Source organism: Gavialis gangeticus, unplaced genomic scaffold, assembly GCF_001723915.1.
Source record: "Gavialis gangeticus isolate Ggan-Ray unplaced genomic scaffold, GavGan_comp1, whole genome shotgun sequence".
Taxonomy (NCBI): Eukaryota; Metazoa; Chordata; order Crocodylia; family Gavialidae; genus Gavialis; species Gavialis gangeticus.
This window is the reverse complement of record NW_017729032.1, coordinates 70,973,600-70,983,636: the sequence shown is the minus strand read 5'-3', so window position 1 is coordinate 70,983,636 and position 10,037 is coordinate 70,973,600. Positions and strand designations below refer to the sequence as shown.

General features: G+C 45.7%; 1 long non-coding RNA gene across 1 annotated transcript in view; it reads right to left on the bottom strand.

The window, feature by feature from the left end:
- Window positions 1-7,796: 7,796 nt before the first annotated feature.
- LOC109303416 overlaps window positions 7,797-10,037 on the bottom strand; it is a 17,728-nt gene continuing 15,487 nt past the window's right edge. The window contains exon 3 of the long non-coding RNA XR_002099097.1: window positions 7,797-8,071. This is a non-coding gene — a long non-coding RNA (uncharacterized LOC109303416). The remainder of the gene's footprint in view (window positions 8,072-10,037) is intronic.

The window sequence follows — 10,037 nt, the reverse complement described above, 5'->3', positions numbered from 1 at the left end:
AGGCTCTTAGCAACAACATATAGCTTACTATATGAACAAATGACAGAAAAACACTTGGCCTAATCTCCATAGAGCCTTCAGCAAGCACCTTTATCACGCAGACATAATTTTCAGCTGTCACACTTCTAGACTTTGGGAAGTCTCTGCCTGCATATCCACAAATCTCAATGTCTTTAACACCTTGATATTAACAAGGTAAGTGACACTTTTGTCCCAGTGGGATGCATTCTAGTGTCCCCTGACTACCTAAAGTCAAGTAGTAATCAAAGCATGGAAAACAATGTGAGGAATAGCCAAGTTGTGTTGGGACTCCAGGTGAGCTTAGAAACATTCTAGGTCACTGGGAGCTAAAGAAACAATTTTGCTTTTATTTTTTTCTTTGAAGTCTGCAGCTTAAATAGCCAGACTAGCTCAGGTGTTTCATTTGCACTTAAAATGTTAAGAATTATTTTTCTTAAATGGGTGCCTAATACGGGCTCCAAAGTTGTTGTTTTAGCCTGATTTTTAAAGGTGTTTCCATTGAGGTTAATGGGTATCTGCATGCTTCTAAGGTGCCACTTGTGTAGATCAAGCTCTTTCAAGGCTTGGGGGAAAAGACAAGAAGTTTGAAAAGCAGAAAAAGGATACAGTGTATGAACAGAGGGGTCAAATTGACATTCATTCCCACTTGTTTTCTTAGAAGTTTTCTGCTTGTCTCATCCTTTGTCATCATTTAAGACCCTTAACTTGCCACATAGCAATTCCAAGCTTTACATCCTGTATCCTTTCTGAATCCCCTTTCAATATTTGATTCTGGCAGAGGTAAACACAATGGCGAATGGTACAGGGAAGGCAAGCTGCCATTGCTTCTCGGCCTCTTGAAGTCTCAGATCAAGGGAGGCCATGTGCGCCTATTGCCATCTGGGAATACCCACTGGCCACCAGGCCAAGCAGACGCCAAAAGAGACCATCAATGGGATCTTGCAGGATGCCCACAAGCTGGACTCGTCCCTGCTGAAGGACGCCATCTAAAACAAGTATGCTGGCAACCTGAGGGCCAAACCCGACCAGGGCAAAGTCTTCGACGTCACCTCGAAGTGGGACTTCAGCAACCACTTCTTGCCCAGTGGGAGCTTCACGTGCTTTGCGGACTGACACTTCCTCCACCACATCCACCTCAACTGCCTGCCTCTGAACAGGGCCGTCCGCTTCGGCCACTGGGATAAGAGGTGCTGACAGTGCAGCTATGAGGTAGAGACCCTCTCCCACGTGCCGTGCAGCTGCAAGCTGCTCTACAGAGCCTGGCAGCTCTGCCACAATGCTGTCCAGGACCACCTGGTGAGGGCCATCCAAGCCGCAGAAGGGGAGATCTCCATGAACTGCACCGTCCTGGGCTGCAACAGCCAGATGCGACCCGACATCGTGATCACCAACAAAGAGGCCAAGAAGGTCATGGATGTGACCATCCCCTTCCAGAACTGGCACCAAGCTTTCACCGATGCCCAGGCTCACAAGCGGGAGAAGTACGCCCTACTGGCCAACATCCTGAGGGGCCGCGGCTACGACGTGATGGTCGACATGTTCATCGTGGGAATGCTTGGAGCCTGGGACCCCAGCAATGAGAGTGTCCTGCATGCCTGCTGCGTCTCCCCCCGCTACACCAAGCTGATGCGCTGCTTCATGGTGTCCGACACCATCCGCTGGTCCTGTGACATCTACGTGGAGCACATCACGGGCCACTGCCAGTACTCCGACCCCACCAGACGGACCGCCTGAATCCCCCTCTGCACCAGATGGATTACACTTTGAGAGGATTCTTCAGCAATGGACCACCCTGCTCCACTCGAAGAGGACCCCTGCAATGAGACTGTATATGGACTGAGACACTTTCTTTGACCTACTTCCTCCACCATTGTGGACCATTGTACAGGTTTGTGTGTATCTATCCTTTTTCTCTTTCAGCATCGTGAACCCCCTCCCTCCCCTTCCCCTACTCCCAGGCTTAGTTGGCTAACATTTATATCTTCTGTAAACTAGTTGCATTCCTCTCCTCACCCCCATCCCTCTAATGTTAGTCCCTCACTCGGGCGATCTGTATTTCCCTACTGGCTTTGCCATCTTTTTGGATTCACAATCCTAAACATCTACTAATAAAATTCAGTCTTCTATGTGTTTACTATATCTTCTTCTATTTATTTTACTATAGATTCTATGCTTTTACTATATCTTCTATCTGCTTATTTTATTATATCTTGTATGCATGAATGTCGCATGCCTCCCATGGCTGGGGGTGCACAACGACTGCTCGCAGATGGTGATGGCAGGGGCATGGTGGCGGTGAGTGGGGAGCTTCCGCAGGCAGCCGCAGTGGTGTCAACAGCAAGGGGAGGGGTGTGGCAAGCACCAGCTGGTGATCGGCAACCACTCGCAGACGCCGGCAGCAGTGTCGGTGGCAAGGCGGGCTGGTGATGAACAGTGACCGTCCACAAGCACCGCTGGCAATGTCAGACAATCTCAGAGGGTGTACATACACCCCCTACATGTCACCAGTGCTTCTCTGCCTTTACTATAGATTTCATCTATCTGCTTATTTTACTATATCTTCTATCTGTAATATATTGGTAAGGTGTATATCCAATCCTTTCCGAAAAGAGAGATGAGTAAGAGACTGACTAGGAAGCCAGTCACTACAGCCAGCCAGTACCTTTCACACGCTGCTGCTTCCAAACAGCTCACGAAAGGCAAAGAGAGGCTTTACAGAGAGCCTTATATGCTGTTTCTCTGTCCCTCTCCCAGAGCACTGGGATTGGAAGGGATCTCAGGGACAGCTCACAGACTCTGGCCAGCTACAGATGTCAATATTGGAGCAGTCCTTCTGCTGCTCTCTTCCCCCTCCCTCTTCTGAGTTTCTGTTTCCCCGCAAGCCCGGCTCTGGAACATTCCTAAACACCCAAAGCATTCTGAAACGTTTCAGATGGTTTCGTTTAGTTTCGGAGATGTTTTGGAACCTTCCATTTAATTTCGGGTTTGGTGTTTTGGGTGCTGAAAATGAGCCAAAACACCTCTGAAACGAAATGGCTGCTTAAATTTTGCACAGCCCTAGAGGGCACCCTGGAGCTCAAGCCAGGGCAAGGGCAGCATGGTCACGGCCACCCCTGGACCCTGAACCTTGCTACACTTGGCAAGTTGCATGGGAATGCTCTGGCTTGTGGTAACTGGTTTGGGGGATGCAGTTGGAGCAGGTGGTTGCAAGAAGGCGCTAATCTGCTGTGTCAGTGCTGCTACTGGTTCTGAACCACTAGGTCCTTAATTTGTTGCTGCTGTTGGAAAGCCATGTATTTTAGAAGCATTTCCATCTCCATAGTGTGGGTCAGGGGAAGTACTGTCTGTGATCTGTTTCTGAGCCAGAAAGTGCAGAGGACAAGAGGCTGCTGTGCCCTTCATGCCAGTCTGGAGCTCCCCCTCCTAGGCAACACCTTGGCCTCATGACCTGCTCGCCTTGTCATCTTTATGTTACTCTTCATAAACAGTAAAGGATTTTCTTTTCTCTTTTTTTTTTCTTTTTTTCCAGGTTTTTTTCCTCTTTTTCAGCCCACGCTAATTTTGGATATTAGACACTGGGACCTTAATCCAATGCCTATTTCAGTCAATGGGAGTAAAGGATCAGTTTTTTCTGTGAATTAAAACCTTCATATTTACATTAGATAGTGTATTAAGACAACAAAACAACTTCCAGACTTAAAATATCTGCTCTATGATAGTGGTTATGATGGCATTTTCTCCATATTTTGGTTATTCTACAACTGTCTGTTTGGGTTTTTCTTGCACTTTTCTTGGAACTCTCCTGTCCAAGACAGATATAGATAGATAGCCCTAACAAGGTAATTCCCACGTTCCTATGATAAAATGAAGGGAGAGGCTGGAGAGACTAACAGGATAAGTCTCTTCAGCAATAACTTTGCTAAAGTCTCCAAAGTCAGTTTTGCATTATTTAATAGAGAAGTGACGATCTGTATCCCCAAATGGATTATCTCATGCTGGCTCTGTACAACTGCTTAGTTTACTGTTTCAAAGTCACAAAGAAACCTGATTCTTGATTGTATGTAGATTTATATGTAAAGGGACAAAAATTCTGCACTGCCTCTTGACCTTGTCCTGTCAGCAGGACTTTATTTTTGACTTAGCGTCACTTTTTCCTTGTCATCTTGAACTATCTGTAATCTAAAATTGATGAAATGATGCATGTCTGATCATTCCTATGTCATTTCAGATAGAAGAACTGGATTTTTATGTAGTGGATATAGTCCAAAGAATAGCACGGTGTCCCCTGTGTCTTGTAGTATGCATTAGTATTTTTTTAAATGTTTCTCTTCTTAGTGAATCAAAAAACATTTTTTTAAAGTAATGTTTAGGGATTATTGAAAAGTACTGTATGGGACTCTTTATTAAAAGAACTTTATTCTTCTTCTCTTTGGCCCACTGTAACTGGTTGGGACAGGATCATCAAATCATTACCATGTAGTCATGCCACTGGGGTTCAAATTTAGGATTGTAATTAAGGTTATGGAATTCTAAACTGTACAACATAGAACTTGCAGTGTCATAGGGGAGATAGTGGACTGTGGTGGCTTTAAGTTACATTTTTGGTCTCCTGGTTATGGGCTGCCCCAGTGAAAGGAGTCCCTAGAGTAATATAGCCTAGAGGCCCATCTAAATTTCATCTGTCCCCTGGGTTGCCAAATGGACCACAGCACTGCTGAGAATCTCCACAGTGCTGCATGCTGCAGCCTTTCTACTGAGGGGTGGTTACAAAGAGGATGCAGCTAGACTGTTCTCAGTGGTGGCAGATGACAGAACAAGGAGCAATGGTTTCAAGTTGCAACAAGGGAAGTTTAGGTTACACATGAAGAAAAACTTTTTCACCAGAAGTGTAGTAAGGCACTGTACCAGGCTACCTGGAGAGGTTGTAGAAACTCCATCCGTAAAGGTTTTTAAGATTCAGGTAGACAAAGCCTTGGCTGGGATGTTCTAATTGGGGATGGCTCTGCTTTGAGCAGGGGGTTGGACAGATGACCCCCTGAGCTCCCTTCCAACCCTAATTTTCTATGACTCTGTTTTCCCCCACCCACAGCCTCTCCCTACTACAGTCTCTAAACCAGGACTTGCACTTGAGTAATCCTCCTTTATGGCATTTCTAGGTCTTCTTCATACTACACCAGTTTTTCAGATGGCACAAAGGAGATTGTGAAAGAGTGAGAAATTTGATTTAGGTGTTCTGAGTTTTTTCATCTTCCCTAGTATCTTTGAGGAAATCAGTGACGAACTCTTGAGTTTAAAAGTTGCATTAAAGGACAGGTTGTAGTGTAGCAAGCGAAATGAAACAACCTAAAACAGCTCTTGAGTGAAGTTGATATAGTCCCACAATGTACACTAGGAATTATTGCATGGGTGGAAACAGCTATTGAAGTTGTCAGGGAGCTACAACAGCATTATGTAACTTGTGCTACATATCAACTGGGAGTCGAGCAGAAAGCATGACATGGACATGATGTTCCATCTTAGTCCATGTCTAGGCACCCAAGAGACACAGAGGTCCTATTCCATTTTATTTGGGGGTTAAGTTTTTCAGGGATTCAAAGTGGGTGGTTCCTCCTCCCTCTTACTCCATCTTTTTTGGATCTTAATGTTAAAGCTAAAATGAAGGTATGCTATAAAAGTAGATACATTAATAACTTGTCAGTGATTTGAGCAGAGTGGAATAGGATCATATTTAAGAGACTTTGATGTCTAAGTGCCATTTAGATGTCTAGTAAGTAGAGTAGGATCCAGCCCTAGGTGTTCTCTTTGTGGGAGAATTTTGGAATGCAAATTATTGTTCACTCCAGGGCAACCCCTATAGGAATTGTAGTAAATGAGGAAACATGTCCTTACAAAAAAACAGAGCAATCACTTCCAGAGGGCTACAGAGAGGATATCATATTCATTACTTTGTACCTAACAACCTGGAATCCATTGGGAATGGATTATTGTACCACTGTAATTGTTTAATGTAGAAAACTATAAACCAAGCTGAGTTTAGATTTCTTTACTAGAAAGAAATACAACTTAAAATGGAACTTGTTATAAGGTTTGCTGCTTCTGTAATTTCACAGCAAGATTATTGGCAGCTACTAGTAGAGGTGAAGTTGCAGAAAACATCAGTATTAAAAATATATGGAGAGAAAATACTTACATATTTAATAGCAGCCTTTAATTACCTGAAAGGTGGTTCCAAAGAGGAGGGAGCTAGACTGTTGTCAGTGGTGGCAGATGACAGAACAAGCAGCAATGGTCTCAAGTTGCAGCAAGGGAAGCTTAGGTTAGAAGTTAGGAAAAAACTCTCGCTAGGAGGCTAGTAAAACACTGGAACAGGTTACCCAGAGAAGTCGTGGAGTCTCCATTCTTGGAGGCTTTAAGACCCAGGTAGACAAATCCTTGGCTGGGATGATCTAATTGGAATGGTCCTGCTTGAAGTAGGGGAGTGGACTAGATTATTTCCTGAAGTCCCTTCCAACCCTAATTTTCTATGATTCTATACTGGATGTTATTTTAATGAAGATAACACATAGTGGTAAATGGCATGTACTAAATATAAATGCTCACAAGCAGTGTTCCCTCTAAACTGTGTGGCGTGTACAGGTGTGCCTGGCAGCGCAGCATGAGCACACCTGTGTGGCTGTGCACGCCGCACAGCTTAGAGGAAGCGCTGCTTACAAGTGTGTGTGAATTAGTTGTTAGAAAATGGCTGACATTAATTTGGACTGGCAAAAGATAAAAATGTTTTGTTTTAAAAAACAAACAAACTCAAAACCAGAAACTTCTGTCCCAAAATGAAAGTTAGCCATACTTTTGGAAAAGTTAGCTCACCTCTTTTATCAGAACCTTGAATCAGAGAAGCAAAAAGTCTGAAGAGAGAGTAATCTCCAAAGCCGTGGGCACATGTACACAAGACATTTACCGCAGCGTTGCCTAACTAGCTCCGCAGTAAAGTCTGTCTACACATGCAGCCCTACTACACAGTAAACTAATTAACTTTGCTATAGGTTAGTACTTGTAAACACAGGGGGGTCCTGAGAGTTAATCCTTTATGGACTGTGTTTTTGTCAGTGTTTGAGGACTGACTGATGTAGAAGGATGCCTGTGGGACAGGCGTGCCCTTGGAATAAAGGACTATTGTGTTTTAAAGACTTTGTGAGCTAACCTGCTACAATTACCTGGAATGGAGGATCTATTTACCTCATTAGCTAGTGTTAAGGAATCTAGTGTTATACCAACCTAGCTTTCTACAAATAAAGACAGTGACAAGAAATACCTGAAAACACACAGAAGAGCTTGTTTCATTGTAATGAGCTAGCATTTGGAATAGTCTCTGTACCTGCTCTTTGGCAGTGAGCCATGGACCAAATATGACTGGTATTCCCAGCATTCAATGTTACATGTGTAAAAGTGAGCTTAATGCTCCTGTTTCTTTAAGAGGAAAAAAGCTGTAGGGAGGACTCGGTCCAGAGTCAGGAGAGACACATGACCACAAATGGCCAGGCTTAGGTTGTATATAAGCCCAGGTCCTGATCTGGGCAGACAGTTTGGTCCTGGAGGCTAATGTGAGAAGAGCTCCTGAGCAGACTGCAAAGAGACTCCTGACTGACATCTAGAAAGCCTGTGGGTAATACAGCCTTAGGGCTGGGGTAACACCGGTGGTCTAGGGTGGGACTAAGGTTTTGCATCCCTATGATGCTATAATGGGTCTTATACCAGGCAGAGAGACTAAGACATGATTATCCTAAACTAAAAGCAAGTTTATTGAACCCTAACAGATACAATTCTAATTAAAATTGGAGTAGCAGTAGCAGTTAAAAATGTTAGGTTTGTAGCTAGTCAACGCAGATGCTCACCACCCTGAAATACTGTAAATACAACTTTACTGGTTGATCAGGCCTTGAAATCTTGTCTGGAGCTCCTGGCTCCCACGTCTGATGTCAAGACAGGATCTTGGACCGATGACAGGATCTCTTCGGGCTTTCTTCAGGAGTGTTCTGAGCAGGGGTCCCAATTCCTGTTGTTAATATACCTTATCATTACTGTGTTATTGTTAATACATTAACATAAGCTCTTCCCTACAATACATATTAATAAGCCTGTTTCTGCTTGCCATATATGATTATCTGTAACTGGAATTTTCTAGTAGCCAATACCTTTTTATTCTTAGGTTAGTTTTGCCATTGCTAAATTTCCCTTTTCTCCCAAGCCAAGTTCCTTATTTTAGTTGGCCCAATTCCTGTTTTGATTTTGGTCATCCAACCAGGGTATTTCCAGATCTTCTTTCCCTTTGCCAAGGATGGGTCACAGTCACGGTGAGCTGTCTGTCAAATCTCTGCTGGGTTGCAGCTGGTTGAAGTTAAGAATAAGCGTACAGCAAATACATACATCGGTGTCTTGCCAGGTGCTGTTACAGAAGCCTCTAGTTCCCAACAAAGGTGAGGTGGAAATCTCAGAAATTGGTGGTTAGGGGGGAACTATGGGGAGGAGGAGGTCCCAGCAGGGCCAAGAGCAGAGCAAGAGGCCTGGGAGTAAGGCCAAAGAAGGGGTTAGAGCAGGGGTAGGCAACATTTTTTGGCCGGACTGCTGAAAAAACCACAATGTCTACCTTGAAAGGTGCCGGAGTGCTGACATGCTGGAACCTGAAGCAGCTGTTTGCAGCCTCCTACCTGCAGATGGCCCATGGAGCAGCAGGGCTTGCAGCCTCCCAGCCACCTGCTGGGAGCAGCCTGGGCTCTGTGGCTGGCAGCAGCTGCTTAGAGCCCAGGCTGGCAATAGTGTGCCAAGCAAAATGGGCTTGCGTGCCATGCTTGGCATGCATGCTTGGGGTTACTGACTGCTGGGTTAGAGAGTGCAGGACAGGGATGGACAATTATTTTGGGCAGAGGGCCACTTACTGAGTTTTGGCAAGCCATGGAGGGTCACATGTCAGGCAGCCAGGGGCCGATGCATATTAATTTTCTAATTTTTTTAGGGGCCCTGTGGGCCAGTTAGAATGGCCTGGCGGGCTGTATCTGGCCCACAGGCCACATTTTGCTGGTCCAGGACCTAGGAGAGGCCGAGGTGGATGGGGCTACAGAGCACAGTGCTCAAAGAGAGGCATAGAAGGGGCTCAAGAGCCCAGGTCCCAAGGAGAGGCTGAGATGGATCAGGCTACAGAGCCCAGGGTAGGTTCTGTAGCCAGGACCAAGACTGATGTGGAGCTCTGGGCCAGCTGGTGTGAATGACTGGCTGGATTAAGAGGAAGTTAAAAGCTCCCAGAGAGATGATGCTAGGGAGGGAGGGAAGTTGAGAAGAAAAGCAACAATAAAGCACTGTGGTGAAACCCTTGACCTGGACAGAAAAGGAGGGGGAGAGGGGGCATTGTTGATATTTTGCTATTTTGTTTAGTTTGAGATGGGTGTAATAAGCATTAAAGTGCACATCTTGGAGAGGAGTGCTCCATGCTGGACACAGTGTGGATCGAAGCAGCAGAGTTTTGTCCCTTCTAAAGCATGATGGAGAGCAGTGCATTCTGTCCCTCTGGGGATGCTATACTAAGGGCAAATGAAAACCTGCCTCAGTGGGGACATCCTGAGAGAGAGAAGCCATGGGTAAGAGGCTTGCAAATGAAATGATCCGTCAGCAAGCCTGAAAAAAATCCCAGCCTCCTGACTGGCTGAAAGAGCTCCTTTAAATAGAGGTATTTCCCACCTCCGGGGGGGAAAGGGGAGAGAAGGGTGAAAGACAGCAGAGGGAGTCATACAGTGGCGGATCCACCCCCTCAGTCAAACTGGAGCTTACCAGGGGACCTCCGGAGGACCAGGGAGCGCTCAGCCCGGAAGAACCAAGCCCGGCGGTGGGGTCAGGTGGTGGGGGGTTGCAAGCACAGACTGGCAGTCGGCAACCACCTGCAGATGCCGCTGGCAACATTGTCGGTGACTGGTGGCAATGGGGGACCACCTGCAGACACCGCCGTCAGTGTTGGGCGGGGTGGGGGGGGG